This window comes from Musca domestica, unplaced genomic scaffold (genome assembly GCF_030504385.1).
Source record: "Musca domestica strain aabys unplaced genomic scaffold, Musca_domestica.polishedcontigs.V.1.1 4, whole genome shotgun sequence".
Lineage (NCBI taxonomy): Eukaryota > Metazoa > Arthropoda > Insecta > Diptera > Muscidae > Musca > Musca domestica.
In genome coordinates, this window is record NW_026712328.1 from 23839141 (window position 1) to 23855920 (window position 16780).

The 16780-nt window shown below is 35.4% G+C and overlaps 2 protein-coding genes across 7 annotated transcripts in view; both read right to left on the reverse strand.

Moving 5' to 3' along the window:
- LOC101889617 (complexin) overlaps nucleotides 1-16780 on the reverse strand; it is a 636740-nt gene that overhangs the window by 403761 nt on the left and 216199 nt on the right. The window lies entirely within an intron of this gene.
- Nucleotides 1-16780, reverse strand: part of LOC101901327 (odorant receptor 82a) — a 330365-nt gene that overhangs the window by 74 nt on the left and 313511 nt on the right. The window lies entirely within an intron of this gene.

Sequence of the window (16780 nt, forward strand, 5' to 3'; positions counted from 1 at the left end):
CAACATCATTATCTTCTCTGAAAATGAAATGACAAGTCTGCTGCATTTCATCATTGTTACCATCCATAACCATAATAATGCATTTATTTAAACCATGTCAACATCAAGTAAATGCATGTTGCAACGTCATTTTACTTATTTCACTTTCGTCGTTGTTGTTTTTTTTTTTGTCGTTTTATCGTCTTACAATGAATTTTCCTAAGGATGTCAGGAGAACATAAGCAAGAGCAGAAAACGGGAGAAAGGCAAGTGGAAATGCTTTAATAATATAAAGTACCAAAAGTGTATACTTGAAAAAAGCTTACGTTGCTGACGTTGAAGCTGGTGCCTTTGATATGCTATCAACAACGAACAAGGGGATGGAGAATTTGCCTTCTTAAGGGATACACGATGCTAAAATGATGTGAATATTTTGAATATGTGTTTGTTTTCTCTTTCGAGACGAGCTTACTGATCTGAAATTTGCAGTGAAAAGAATATTAAATATAGCCTGGAACATGGGAGCGAAAATTAATAACGTTCGATATCGTACAAGTGGATTAAAAACGTTAAAAAATTGAATAACTCTAGTAGAAGACTCCGGATATACACAGTAGAAGCTTTGTGAATATGTTTGTCCCATCTCACTAATACAGATCAATTTAAAAGATAATTATGAAAATTATTTTATTGTGGTTTTAGAAAAAAAAAAAAAAAAAACAGCATAAGCCGGTCATAGTGTCTTCAGCAATATAAAAATACGAGGGTTATATTGGTCGAAAAATTTAACCATATTGGTTGCAGCATGCTTCAAAATCCATCATTTTACCTCAAGGTCAGAAATTCATAAATATTTAAAACACATTATAGGGCTAAAACCGCATTTCATGTGAATATTTTTCTTAAATATTCTGCAATGAAAATTATTGTCAGTAATACAGTGTGAGATGAAAAAACTGCAACCAACTTCAGAGTGCTATCGCTCTAAGCCACTAGTCCAACAGCTGTTAAAATTATTCCAGTGACAGCTCATTATATTGTTTACAAGCGTAAAAAAGCATTTTGGTGAGAATTTTCCAGAAAAAAAAGTTATTCGTGATGGAATTCGAGCGTGATAGTGTAAAAAACCGCAAGTGGCTATCGTTAGAGCATTCCATCGCTTAAATGTGAAGAAATCTTTTGTGTCTCGTACCATCGCTCTTTACTGTGACGCTGGTAGCGTAGCCCGACGTCAAGAAAGTGGACGGAAGAGAACAGCAACATCAATAGAAACGGTTCGAAAAGTAAAGAAGCGACTTGATCGAAACCGGCGTCGCAGTGGCCGAAAAATGGCTCGTGGGCTTAACATATCGCAATATTCCATTCGGCAAATATTGAAAAATGAGCTCGGGCCATTGAAAATCCAAAAACTACAAGAACTCGACAGCAAAAGAAAGAAAATATACTTAAAAGAGCTAAGGAGTTGATTCGCTTGGCCGAAAGTGGTGAACTGCCGAATTTGGTTTTCTCCGATGAGAAAAAATTCGTTGTCCAGCAGTTTGTAAACAAACAAAATGATCGTGTTTACTTGCCAAAGAGGTCAGATGAAAAAGTGCACCTTCGGTTGTCCTCCGGTACTCAAGCCCCGCCATGCTGATGGTGGGCCGCCATAACAGCCGATGGTCGCTCTCCGTTCGTATTAATCGTCCGTGGCATCAGAATAAATACCGAATATTATCGGAGGGTGGATTAAATCCTTGGGCACGCAAACAAATTGGCCGCAGACCTTGGACATTCCAACAGGACTCAGCACCATCGCACTCAGCACGCGCCACCGAAGAATTGTTACAAAAATAGATTCCTCGCTTCATTTCCAGCGTACATCTCCGGATACCAATCAGTTGGACTGTTGTGTCTGGAGTATTTTGGAAAGCAAGGTTGGTACTAAAAAATACCAAAGTGTCGATCACCTTAAGAAAGCGCTTCGCCGGTAATGGGCCTAAATATCGCAGAGCAACATTCGGGCAGCGTGTGACGGTTTCATTGGCCGTTTGAAGGTTATTATTCGTGCCATTGGTGACCAATTCAAACAAATCCAAACTTATTCTAAAATCTGATGCTATTTCCGAAAATTGTTGCTTTCATGCAATAAAATTATGTATGCTGTATGCTGTATATGCAAGCAAACCGACTGATACTTTTTAATTTTTTCACTAGAGTTTAATAATGATCAAATAAAATCAAAGGATAAAAAAATTTGAAAGTGTTTAAATTAAGCCGGGCCGGAAATTTAATACCCTTCACTATAATGTAAAGAAAACCTATAAAAATATATTTAAATACCGATACAATATTCGAACGATCCTTCAAAATATGTACTATAAAGTGGGTGGTATAGTTATATGGAGACCATATGAAAACGTGAACCTACCAATATAAATTCAGCTACAAAGTCTTTTATCTTTTGTGATTTTAAACCATTCAGTTGAAAATTGTTAATGAAATCAAAATAGCAAATATCGAGAGGCCACATAATGTTGGCGATATTGGAAAACGTGCTAATTTGTTGACAATTTTAAGAGATAGGTGTTTTTTATCCATTGTGATTTTTGAATATGAAATTTTTAATAATTCCATTGAAACGCGTGGTTTAAATAATCAAAATGCTGATTTTTGAATTTTCATGCTGATAAACAGAATATATATAAACTTTTATAATGTTGACTCAGAGTTTGGAATGACCACCACAAAGCTGGTGTATACATTTTTTTCTCCGCAATGAATTCTAAAGAACTCTTTTAAAGAAAATTTGCACTTAAAAACCTCAGTTTTGACAGGGCTATTTTTTATATTATCAACTGTTCATGAAATATCACACAAAAGCATTACATTGAATATTCTAATTATTCAGTCGTATTTTTCCCACCCCTATTTGAGTCGATGGTTCCGACTGTAAACATTGGGGTGTTGACTTATATTAAAAATTTAAGCGAACATATTTTACCACCGTGACAAATTATAGTCATTACCAACAAAACTAAACAAATATTTTTTGCATGACAGTTTGACCCTCCAAAAAATACTTCTATGTACATTGCCTTATGAATTCATAAAACATAATAATTGCCTATTAAATTTCATCATATTTGTATATGGACAACTTTGTTTAAGGTTGAAGTCGAGATGACATAAACCAATAACCGACTAGAACAAACCCATCCCTCCAACAATATTACATTTCATATTGTTTATAACACAAATTCATATTTATACCTTTCCGTTTTAAATTCACCTTTTACCCCAAATGGAATTTTCCTGCGTATCGAAACAGAATAGACCAAAATCTTGTTATGCAAAATAATCATAAATTTCGTACGTTTACTTTAGAATTATGGCTACGGTGGGCGATGGAGCAGTGGTAACTGCATAACTAATGCCCCATCCAACTCTCTGTGGATGCTAAAATATGGACGGCAGTTTGGAACAATGGGAGATTTATGTATTAAATGCTGACAATTTTAAATAGAAGCATTTAAGAGTTTTACTTTAATAACTAGTTTCCAATATAAATTAGTAAACAGCAGATAAGTCTGGTGGAACTGAACCTTTCCTACGTTCGTCAATAAAGATTCACGGATGGTGAATAATGTACCTAAAAACAACAAAATACCGAATATATGGACGTGCCGTTATATGGGCAGTATACCAAAACGTGGACCTGCACAGACAATTTTCCGTCAAATGCTGTAGAATTCATTACGAACTTCAAATACCAAATTAGGAACAATTCCTGTGAATACTGTCGCTAAAATTATCAAAATTCCGAATATCGGGAGGTACCGTTTTATGGGGGCTATAAGAAGATGCGGACCTGCACAGACAATCTCCTCTTTTAGGCTATAGTATCCATTACGAACTCCAAATACGAAATACGAAACCACTCCGGTGAATAATGTCACTAAAATCATCAAAATACCGAATATCGGGGGCTATACCAAAACATGGACCTACATGGCCCATTTTCAATTCCAAAATACCTGAAGACATAGCATACATTTGAGTAAAATTTTTATCAATCTACTTCATTTCTTTCGGAAACTAGAGTGATTTCCACAGACGGGCGGACATCGCTATAGAACAGAGAATTTTATACTGATCAAGAATATATATACTTTGTTGGGTCTAAAATGATTATTTTGATGAGTTACACACGGAATGACGAACTTAATATACATGCCCTCCATACTGTGATGGAGGCATAAAAAAACAAGTAAGCAAAAGCTATATTCGTGCTGGGCCGACAATGTGATACCCTACAACACTAAAATATATTGGAAACTTCCTTATGTCCATATCCATTTTGGAAGTTTTTGCTTTCGGAATTATGTCATAGAGCGCTGCCCAGGTATAATCCTTAGCTGTTTGATAGGGAACATTTGCCCAATATTTACGCACTCCATCGTGCTGTTAGTTGTTCTGGTCCATTTTACAGCTAAATATAATCCCATGGTCATCCAAAATGCTGGACTTCTTCCGTGACCTTAACTCTCTTCTTATGCAAAATTACGTGTAGATTGGCTGGTCAGGAAAATGTTTCTGTTTTTTGTTCATTTGAACCCCTAAATATTTTGCGATAATCTCCAAGTGCAAGTAGTTTCTCTGTAACCTCAAAATTTAGACTCATCTATATGATTTCCTTGTCAACGATATTTGGCTATATTCGTCAACAAAATCAGCATAAACAAGTCAAAATTTCGCCATTAATGTATTTTGGATTTTACCTGTAAGTTATTTTCAGCGTTTCGGTAGAATGGAAATATTTGTATTTTTTCACACAAATGTAGTGGTCTATTATACCCACTGCCCTAAACACTAATTTTGCTTTATGTTTTTGACCTTTATAACGACTGCAAAATCAGGGATATTATTAGTTGTTTATCCATTTCAACCACCAGATATATTGCGAACATCTTTAAAAACAATAGGCCTAGCCCTTCGGAACCTAACCTACCCTTATGAAAATTTTTGTGAGGATCGGACGATAATTGCAATCTTTTTATAATAATCCCATGTGTTGTAAGGCCAAAAAGTATTACAAAATATACACTTCAATATTATAGTTCAAATTGAAACAATCGCGTGCGATAAAAAATATGAAATTAAAACATGTGACAATATACTACAAAATCTTTATCTTTATCTTTACACATTACATATATTTCGCTATATATATATATCCGGCATCTACATAACGGTCAGAATTGACCTATTCATCTATTTTTGATTTCGCCAGGATCAAAAATATTCGCGGTTTAATGGAAAATTTGACTTTATTTTAACACAAATGTTATGGTCTATTTTACCCACTAAGTATTGCCCGATGACCATCAAAATTGGAAGGCTTCTGCCCAGCCTTTAGCTCTAGACCCATGCTAACTTCCACTTCGATTGGTCTATAATTGCAACCTGTAGAGCAACTGTAAAATCGGGATATTTTTCAGTTTTTGGTCCATTTCAGTACCTAAATATTATGCGAAAATCCCTAAAAGCAATAGGCTTCTATTCTGGCCCACCTCCATTCTAAATTTCGTGAAGATCGGGCCAATATTGCGACCTGTAGAGTGATTACAAATTAACACGGACAGACATACATAGCTTGATCCGCTCAGCTCGGTGAGGTAGGAGGATCCATATACACTTTCCTATGTTGGAAACCAATAGTTCGAGGTGCTACATAATTTTTGACTTAATCAAACTTATAATACCCCCAACACATAGTGTGTTAGGTTATAATAAAATGTTGTGGACTCTTAAAATTCTATGAAAATCAGGACTTCGTCCTTAAATGGCTTCAAATAAAATATTCAATTTCTTTTAAACACTGAGTTAAAAATATCTTAATAACTCTTGCCACATAGTGGTTGTTGCTACCACTTTCTTCATTATCGATTCTAAGATTCACATATCTTAGACTTTTTCATAATTTAAGCACATTTTTGTATTTAATAAATATATTTTTCCATATATTTTATAGGACATCAAATATTGCATATCTAAGTGTTAAAACATCTAAACACCAAATTTATGTTCAATTTAAAAAAAAAAAAAATAAAAAAAATTCAAAAATTGTGTTGAAAAATTTGGGCAAAATCGTTGTATGGGGTATATACATTAACGTGACGTATATAGAAAACTTACCACCAAAGTTTAAGGTACCGTTATATCGGTTCTATACCTCAACCATTTTTTTATAAAAACAACCTCAACCATATGGGAAATTCTTTGTTCGGAAACCGGAAATTTTTACAAAATTCGGTTTTAATTTTTTACTACAACCTAGAATCGGACGATCTACCACTTCATTCAGCACAAATCATAACACATTTAATGCCTTTAAGCACTTTTTGAAATCTGAAAGAGGGTCAACCAATTTAGGGTCAATTTCCGACTTTAGAAGCAAATTTTTAAAGACATTATCCTATCTTACATGCACCAGTTGCTAATTTAATTGGCTTAAACTGAATATCGACTAGTAAAAGTTCAGTTCAGTTCAACCAACTGTAGATCTGTGCTTTTGGATTTCAAATACATCATAAATATCTCAAATACAAATCATTTTGCCATACTTTTCTACAATTATATCCCACTGTTTCGCCCACAGTTCTTGGCAGTGATGGTATTTCATTAATAGGCTGGTCGAATGACAAGACTGGTGGTCTTTCAGTGGCACATAGATTCGACTTATTGGTGGAAAACTGAAATGAAATATAAGACGCAAAAGATTAAAAGCGATTTGAATAAATTAATTAAAGATGCGCGAAAGGTACACGACAACGACGGTCGATGTCTTATATTCATCCCCATCTTCTTATCACCAAGGGTATTAATAATACCTGAAGATGTTTGGGCAAATCAACCAGTCACCAGGGGGGAGGCACCCCCACTACTCGAACATAAGGAAGTTGTAAGTTTAAGCTTGGTATAAAACCTGGGTGCGGTCCTCCCGCAAATATGAATGTTTAAGCGAAAATGTAAAGATGAATGAATAAGTGGTTGGCTGGCTGGTTGGTTCGGTTGGTCTAACTGGCATGGACAAATGACTCCAAGACAGATTGTATGAATTGCTAAATATGTTCTCTGGATGGTTGCTCGCTCCGACTGAATATCATTTTGCATCGGTTTACATTTACATTTTTTGCAAAACGTTGAATGGCTGAAGCAAATGACGAAATGAAAAAAAAAAAAACAGTTGCGTAAAATGGAGAAGCAAATTAAATATAAGTATGAATGGATAATATTTCAAAAGACGGAAGGATGACAGCTTTTCATCTCTGCAACGCAAAAATAGTAAGCTTAAACTAAGCATATTGTTGACGATGACGACTTGTGTTGTTAAGGTTTCGAATGTTTCGTGGATAAGGTGCCATTTTTGCGTGGTAAGTTGAGAGCTGTCTATGCGTGTTAACAAAATCCTGTTCAACGGAATATGTGTTAATAAATTAAACGCGTAATATGGTTTATAACATTAATTTGAAAATGAGAAGATGTATTGAATTTAATCTTTATTAGATACTTTTTTATGATGTTTTATCAGATATTGTGCAATTAAATTATTGACATTCGGAGATCCCTCTCCGATTACGATTCATGATATTTTCCGTATCAGAATTATATTATAAAACATATGCGACAACATTTAATTTTTCCAAAATGACAGGAAGAATCCAATAGAACTAAAAATAGGATTTTCAAAACTTATTAAAAATTAACCTGTATAGAGTTGGTAAGGAACTCTACCAACACTTTTTGGATTTAGATTTCAAGAAATCAGTGCATTTTAGTTATATAGAAGCTTAGGCACTATTACTGACAAACATTGGGAAGATTGTACGAAAATGTGAACCTTCAAGCCTGTCACAAAGTGTCTTCTCTTTTCAAAATATGGTTAAACTCCCTTCAACACAAGATAGCATGAAGAAAAAACATTTTACAAAATTATTTGTCTAAAATTTTAAAATGCAATAGGTCAAGTTTAGGTGTCAAATTCTTAAATTTTACCTAAACGCCATGAATTCGTAAAAAAAATGAATTAAAGCTGTATTTCATGGGAGTTTATGCAAAATTCTAATGTACTGAATCATTTTTATACCCTCCACCATTGTATACTCAAATGTATGGTGGCTATACCAAAACGTGGACCTACATGGACCATTTTCAATACCAAAAGTCCTGCAGACATTATATACATTTGAATAAAATTTTATCAATTTACTTCATTTCGTTCCGAAGCTAGAGCGATTTCGACTGGTGGACGGACATTGCTAAATCGACATAGAATTGCTTCAGCATTTGTCGAAAAGTTGTCACATACCATTGAAAAAATCGGTTTTACCGACAGATGTGTACCCTTAGCCAATGTCTGTTTGTTTACTCACATCTTGACTTGCGTTGTGATTATAGATGAATTTAACCCCTTCGAGAGGATTGGTCAAAATTTTTCATTTCCTATCTGAACTAAGTCTGAGATAAATATTGGAAGTTGCCAATATGGACTACATCCTATTTTTGCAAAATGTTCAATGTGCCCATGTGCCAGATACTTCATCTAATACCAAAAGGAGTAAACTGCTATATTTCATCTTAACAACCGATCTTATGTTGGTGAAAATTTTGGAATTTGTGAAGCTTAGAATAAAACGAATACGTATTTCGCATTTTAAAAGAGTTTGGGTTATTCCAAATGTTTATCTTTTGGAGGAGGTAAAGGTAAAGGTATTCCCTCTTCACTTCAATTCTTGTGTCAATAAAAATATTGGGATGTACGGAATTTTAAGAAATTAATAAAAATGTTGACCCTTTGTGAGGAGTGGGCTGATGTTAACCATCTCCACAATATGAGGTAAATTATTTACTGTGAAAAAATAGTCAGGCTTAATCCCGTTATTTTTGTTTTTATAAATACAAAGTTTGTTTTTTTTAGTGGAGAAACTTTTAGAAGAAATTCCAAATTAAATTTATTTTAATTGTACCCTACGTGTTGAGGAAAATGGTAAAATCTAAGAAAAGCACTTGCAAATATGCCAGTAATAAAGTGCATATTTTTTTATCTCATAAGAATTTCTTTCAAGTTTTTATACCCTACACCTCAAGGTGGTCAGGGTATTATGTCTTTGTGCATTTGTTTGTAACAGGCAAAAGGAAACGAGATAGACCCATAGTTCCTTTTGATGATCTGCATAGAATCACTTTCTGAGTTGATTTATGTCAGTCCGTCTGTCCGTCCGTCCGTCCGTCCGTCCGTCCGTCTGTTCATGTATTCTTGTGAACAAAATGCAGGTCGCATTTATTATCCGATTGAGATGAAACTTTGCAAACAACATTTGTTTGGCCCAAGGACGATCCCTATTGAAATTGGAGATAATCGGTAAAAATTTAGATATAGCTCCCATATATATCTTCGTCCGATTTGCCTTTTATTGTGCACCAAACGTGCAATATCAGCCCGAATAGTGTGAAATTTTGCACATACAACCAAATTAGGCCTGAAAAAAAGTATGCCAAATTTGATCGAAATCGGTTCAGATATAGCTATAGCTCCCATATATATTGTTCATCCGATATGTTGTATTTGTTACCTACAGCCGTAATATGCATTCCGTAACGTAACGATATTCAGGGAAATATATCAAATACAGCTCAAAAATATCTATGCCAAATTTTATCGAGATCGGTTCAGATTTGGATATAGTTTCCATATATATCTTTATCTGATTTCAAATTTATTTTGTACCAAATGGGCAATACAAGTCCGAATTTAAAAGCTACAAAGGCTTAGAATATTAAGTCCTTTGAACTTTAAATTATAATTATAATCATAGCGTGTAGGATTGAATTCTCCCATAAAAACTTTTAATTATTAAGTGGAGCTCAACTAAATTAGCAAAGTGGTGTAGGGTGTCATAAAATCGGCCCCGCCCGACTTTAAGACTTTCTTTACTGGTTTTTATACCCTACACCACATAGTGGTAAGGGTATTATGTCTTTGTGCATTTGTTTGTAACATGGAGAAGGAAACGAGATAGACCCATAGTTACTTTTGAGAACCTTCATAGAATCACTTTCTGAGTCGATTTATGCATGTCAGTCCGTCTGTCCGTCCGTCCGTCCGTCTGTCCATGTATTCTTGTGAACAAAATGCAGGTCGCATTTATTATCCGATTGAGATGAAATTTTCCAAACAATATTTTTTTGGCCCAAGGACGAACCCTATTGAAATTGGTGAGAATCGGATCAAATTTAGATATAGCTCCCATATATATCTTCATCCGATTTCGGGTTAAATGTGCACCAAATATCCACTATCAGTCCAAATTACCTGAATTTTGGCACACCCAACCGAGTTCGGCCTAGAAGCAAGTATATCAAATTTGGAGAAAATCGGTTCAGATATAGCTATAGCTCCCATATATATCTTTCATCCGATTTGATCTTTAAGTCCCTCACATTTCTACTATGCACTCCACAACCGTGATATTTGGTACCAGGTATTAGATGGAGCACAGAAATAGCTGTTTTAAATTTTATCGAAATCGGTTCAGATTTGGATATAGCTCCCATATATATCTTCATCCGATTTCGGGTTAATTGACCACCAAATGGCCAATATCAGCCCAAATGGCCCGAATTTTGGCACATGTGACCGAGATTAGCCTTAAAGCAAATACAACAAAATCGGTTCAGAAACAGCTATAGCTCCCATATATATCTTCATCCGATTTCGGGTTAAATGTGCACCAAATGTCCACTATCAGTCCAAATTACCTGAATTTTGGCACACCCAACCGAGTTCGGCCTAGAAGCAAGTATATCAAATTTGGAGAAAATCGGTTCAGATATAGCTATAGCTCCCACATATATCTTTCATCCGATTTGGTGTTTAAGCCTCTCACATTCGTAATATGCACTCCACAAGAATGATATTTGGTACCAGATATAAGATACAGCCCAGAAATAGCTTTTTGTAATTTTATCGAAATCGGTTCAGATTTGGATATAGCTCCCATATATATCTTCATCCGATTTCGGGTTAATTGTGCACCAAATGGCCGATATAAGTCCAAATGGACTGAATTTTAGTACATCGGACCAAATTCAGCCTAGAAGCAAGTATATCAAATTTAGTGAAAATCGGTTCAGATATAGATTTAGCAACCATATATATGTTTCATCCGATTTAGAGTTTTAGTCCTATACATTCGTAATATTCACTCCTCAACCGTGATATTTGGTACCAGGTATTAGATGGAGCACAGGAATAGCTGTTTTAAATTTTATCGAAATCGGTTCAGATTTGGATATAGCTCCCATATATATCTTCATCCGATTTCGTGTTAAATGTGCACTAAATGGTCAATATCAGCCCAAATCACCAGTCTAGAAGCTAATAGGTAAAATTTCGAGAAACCCGGTTCAGAGATAGCTATAGTTCGTAAAATGCACGATAGAATTAGATAGATTTTGATTTTGTACCAAATATCTCATAGAGCTCTGAAATGCCCTGCATAAACCTTTTTACGAGAGCTCTACTAAATATGCATAGTGGTGTAGGGTATCATATAGTCGGCCCCGCCCGACTTTTGAGCTTTCCTTACTGGTTATATATATATATATATGTATATATATTCAGGGGTTCAAATGGACCAAAAATTAAAGTTTTCCTCATCTTACAGTAGCAACAGGTCTCAATTAAAAACCCATCGACACGGAACTTTGCATAAGGTTAGGGTTTAGTATTACCACAAGACCACAACTTTTGTCTGAAATAGTTTTGGATATCTATCAACACACTTAGAGTGTAAATATAATGAAAATACCCCGGTAAAACCCAAAGGTAACAGTTGTTCAGGTTGTACCTAAGGACAACTTCCAATATATTATTGTGTTGTATGGTATCGGGTCGGCCCCGCACGACCATAGCCTTTGCTTACTCGTTTAATTTTTAAGCTTCACCTGTTTTAAGCTTACAATCACGACACTTGGGTAGAATTTCTTTTTTTTTTTGTCATAGGATTCATTTTAAATTAATTCCTGAAGAGAATATCTTCAGACAAAAAACAAGGAAAATTATGAGGATTAATGACTCCGAAACCGAGGTATTCCCTGTCTTACCCAATGGTAAAAATGACCACCTTTCTCCACTAATAAACAAACGTTGTTTACAACAAGGTATCCTAAACAATTGGACTGTTGGACTGGCACCAGCTAGCCAGATTGACGGACCCTAGGCAAATATTGATTTTATTCAACAAATTTCTTAGAGTATTCTCTATAAACGTGTATGGTTTTGCAATTAGGATATATTGATAAAAATAACAGTAACTTTTTCTCCAACTGAGCGCAATGTCCTTCTTCTATCTAGTAATTTTCCATTGATTTCCCTTGATGCAGATAAAGAACATTAAAGATCAAAAAATTTTGATTACAGACAACACGTATTCACTTTACATCGACAATAAAGGAAGCCATCCCTAGATTCCCCATATGGTTTAATTTAAAACAAATAACTATGACATCGCCATTGCCATTGCCCGAACGACATCTCTGAAGTCGCCAGCTTTAAAATGTCCAAGTGAAAAATTATATCTCTGAAAAGCGATTTGATTAGTTTTCGCTCAAGTTTGAAAATCCAGTGCACGTATTTTACAACGATGTCACGTCCGAACTTTATGAGCTTTAATGGAAATTCTTCAATGCGTTGGCATGCAACGACAATGATTTTTCGCTTTGCAGAGTCTTCTCACATATTTGTGTTAATAAAAAAAGTTTTATTAAACCCCCCAAAAAGGTGCAGATACTGCGGAGTAATGTCTTTTCCGCAAAAATAATGTTGCCGTCGTTCTGATGATTAAACCGTACATTGCAGGCAATTGGATGATGACACGCCGACTGCCACAAATTAATTGGTTTTATGTGGTTACCGATGATGGTTGATTTTTGCGTAGGCCAAATTAAAGTTTGTTTAAAATTTCAGCATCGCAATGAACGCAAGTAATTGTGGCAGCATTGACGTCCTACATCAATCTATCAATGCCAGACCAAATTGCTGCGAATTGAGTTTGATTTATGGGGAATTATCCCGATGATGTGGATAATAAACCGCATTCATTTTAATTCGTTAATCAATTCGAAATTAATTGTATTTTTTCTGTCTTTGTCACATGTGTTGAAATAGGAGGAGAAAATATAGCCCTTGTGAGCCTAACCCTTACCTTATGAAAATTTTCGTGAAGATCGGACGATAATTACAATCTGTATATATTATCCCGACCTGTGTTGTAAGGTGAACAAACATTACCAAATGTATATTTCAATATTATAAGTCAAATTGAAAAAATCGCATGCGATAAAAAATATGAAAAAATAAAAAAATTTCACAAAATACTACAAATTCGATATTAACATCATTATTGGCATCTTTTATGCGATTTTTAGATTTTATTCTTTTATGCGAAGGGGGCATTCTGAATTGACAAAATTTGTCAAAATAGGTCTAGCCATTCTTGAGATATAAGCATTCTAACTAACATCCCCTTCCTTTTTATATACACATTGTATATATTTCGCTATATATATACGATATATTTACTATCGGCATCTTCGTAATGGTCAGAATTGACCTGTTTGTGATATCTCCGGGATTAAAAATATTCGCGGTTTAATGGAAAATTTGACTTTTATTTAACACAAATGTTGTGGCCTCTTTCACCCACTAAATATTACCCGATGACCTTCAAAATTGGAAGGCTTCTGCCCAGCCCTAAGTTCTAGCCCCATGCTAACTTCCGCTTTGATTGGTCTATAATTGCGATCTGTAGAGCAAATACAAAATCAGGATTTTCAGTTTTTCAGTTTTTGGTCCATTTCAACCCCTAAATATTACGCGATCATCTTCAAAAGAAATAGGGTTCTATTCTGACCGTATCCCCACCTTCATTCTAAATTTCGTGAAGATCGGGTCATAATTGCGACCTGTAGAGTGATTACAAATTGATTGAGACCATATATAGTTTCCTATGTGGGAAACCAATATTTCGTGGTGTTACATAAATTTTGGCCCTATCAATTTTATAATACCCCCAACACATAGTGTTGTAGGGCATAAATATCAATCGGTTTTGCCGGCAGATGCATACCCTCAGTCAATATTCGATTATTTAAATATATTTTGACTTCTGTTATGGTTATTCAAATTGTTGACCCTCTAGGGAGTAGGTTCCGAATGAATGGACCAATATTGTCCATTTCGTATCGGACCTAAATAGATATGACATAAATAATGCGACGTGCCAGGGTTAGACTATACTGATTACTTCTTTCACTTTATATGAGATATATGATAATTTTTAGGAAATATTAAGAAGTTCGTGATATACTATATATATAGTGAACCGGAGTATTTAATTTTCATACAAAACAGATAAAAATATTAATATGGACAGAATTACAAGGAAATCACCAATTTCTGGTTGAGAGAAATATTTAGTCGTTAAGAATCGCTGAATTGTTTCGCAAGTTATGGCAGATAAAAATATTGCAAATTGTGACCCTTTGTGAGGACATAGAATAAGAAGTGGACCAATGTATCCCATCATCTTGTGTTAGTAGAAATAAAGGGATGCGTGAAATATAAAGACAACCGGATTCTTATTTCGGATTTAACGATCGTTTTGGTTATTCAAACCTTTGACCATTTTTGGGGGATGTAGCAGAAGGAATGGTCCGGTCTCTACCAGCTTTAAAACATATCTTGTGTTGATGAAAACATTGAGATGTGCCAAGTCTGAATGGACTAAGCTTCAAAGATATTAAAAATTGTGAGAGAAAGTACCAGAAGAAGTGGACAGATATATTCCATTTTCACACCAGAATATGGGTTAATAAAAATATTGCGATGTGTGTAATTTGAAGAGTATCGTATTCTTACATAATACTTTATAAGAGTTGTAATTACTCAAAATTTCGCACCTGACCTAGCACTGATGCAAATATTAGGATTTGCAAAGTTGGAACAAAATCGTAGTAATTAAAATCTGCGCATACAGGGTGATATAAAAAAATTGTAACAACGTCAAACGCCATAATTTTTACATTCTTTTTAATTTTATTGATTGAAAGCAAAAATGTCGGAAAGGGCATCAAACTTTAGAATAAGTTTAGATTTACTAGAATCGGTCACCTTTGGCACGAATTATGGCCTTCAAACTGCCAATGAAACCGTCACACGCTGCTCTAATGTTGCTCTGCAGTATTTTGGCCCATTCCCGGCGAAGCGCTTGCTTGATCGACACTTTGGTATTTTTTAGTGCCAACCTTGCTTTCCAAAATACTCCAGACACAATAATGCAACGGATTGGTATCCAGAGATTTTGGTGGCCATTGTGCTCTGAAAATGAACCGAGGAACCTCATTTTGTAATCATTCTTGGGTGGCGCGTGCTGAGTGCGATGATGCTAAGTCCTGTTGAATTTTGTTTGCGTCCTCAAGGCATTAATACACCCTGCAGAATATTTTCGCGATAATATTCGGCACGGTCGATTAATATGAGCGGAGAGCGACCATCGGCAGTTATGGCGGCCCACACGCTTGAGTTCTGGTGACCGAAGGTACACATTTTCAGCTGACCTCTTTTGAAAGTAAACACGATCATTTTGTTTGTTTACAAACTGCTGGACAACGACTGTTTCCTCATCGGAGAAAATCAAGTTCGGCAGTTCATCACTTTCGGTCAAGCGAGCAACTCTTTAGCTCTGTTGAGTCTATATTCTTTCTGTTGCGGTGTAAGTTCTTACACATTTTGGAATTTCAATGGCTCATTTTTCAATATATGTCGAATGGAATATTGCGATATGTTTAGCTCACGAGCCATTTTTCGGCCGCTTCGGCTTCGATCAAGTTGCTTCTTTACTTTTCGAACCATTTCTGCTGATTACCATGTTTTATTCCGTCAATTTCCTTGACGGCAGGCTACGCTACCAGTATCACTGTAATGAGCTACGGTACGAGACACAAAAGATTTATTCACATTTAAATGCTGGAGTGCTCTAACGATAGCCACTTTGGCTGGAAACCCAGCCAAATTTCCCGCCAGAAATCACACTATCACGTTCGAATAACTTTTTTTCTGCAAAATTTTCACCAAAATGCTTTTGTACACTTGTCACTGAAATAATTTTCACAGCTGTCGGAGGAGTGGCTTAGAAATGACAGCAGTCTGCAATTGGTTGCATGTTTCTCATCTCACCCTGTATAATATATATATTTTTTAAATGTCGACCTTTTGTGGAGGATGTACCAGAAGGAGTGAACCGATATTACCCTTCTCCGAACTCGATCTAAGTCTGATAATAATATTGCGATGTACTAAATTTGGACTAAATCGGATACTCCCTTTGAGAGTAATCGTGCGCACATGCCAGCCAGCCAGCCAGATGGACGGACATCGCTAGTTCAACTCCAAATGTCCTGAAACGGTTTAGGTCCAAAGAGACCTGGGGTCAAGACCGTTATTTCAATGAGACACGTTTTGGCCGTATCAAATGATACATGCCATCTCTAGCCATATGGCTGAGGTTATAATAAGCTGATGAATTGATGGTGAAAGTTATATGGGTGCTATACCAAAACAGACTGATATATTTAAATTTCAAATCCACAAAATTCTTCTAAAGTTATCGTGATTACCATTGGCAAAATGTATACTTTATTGAGTCTTATATAAATTTTTCGATGAATTTTAATCGGAATGACAAACTTAATAGTTGGA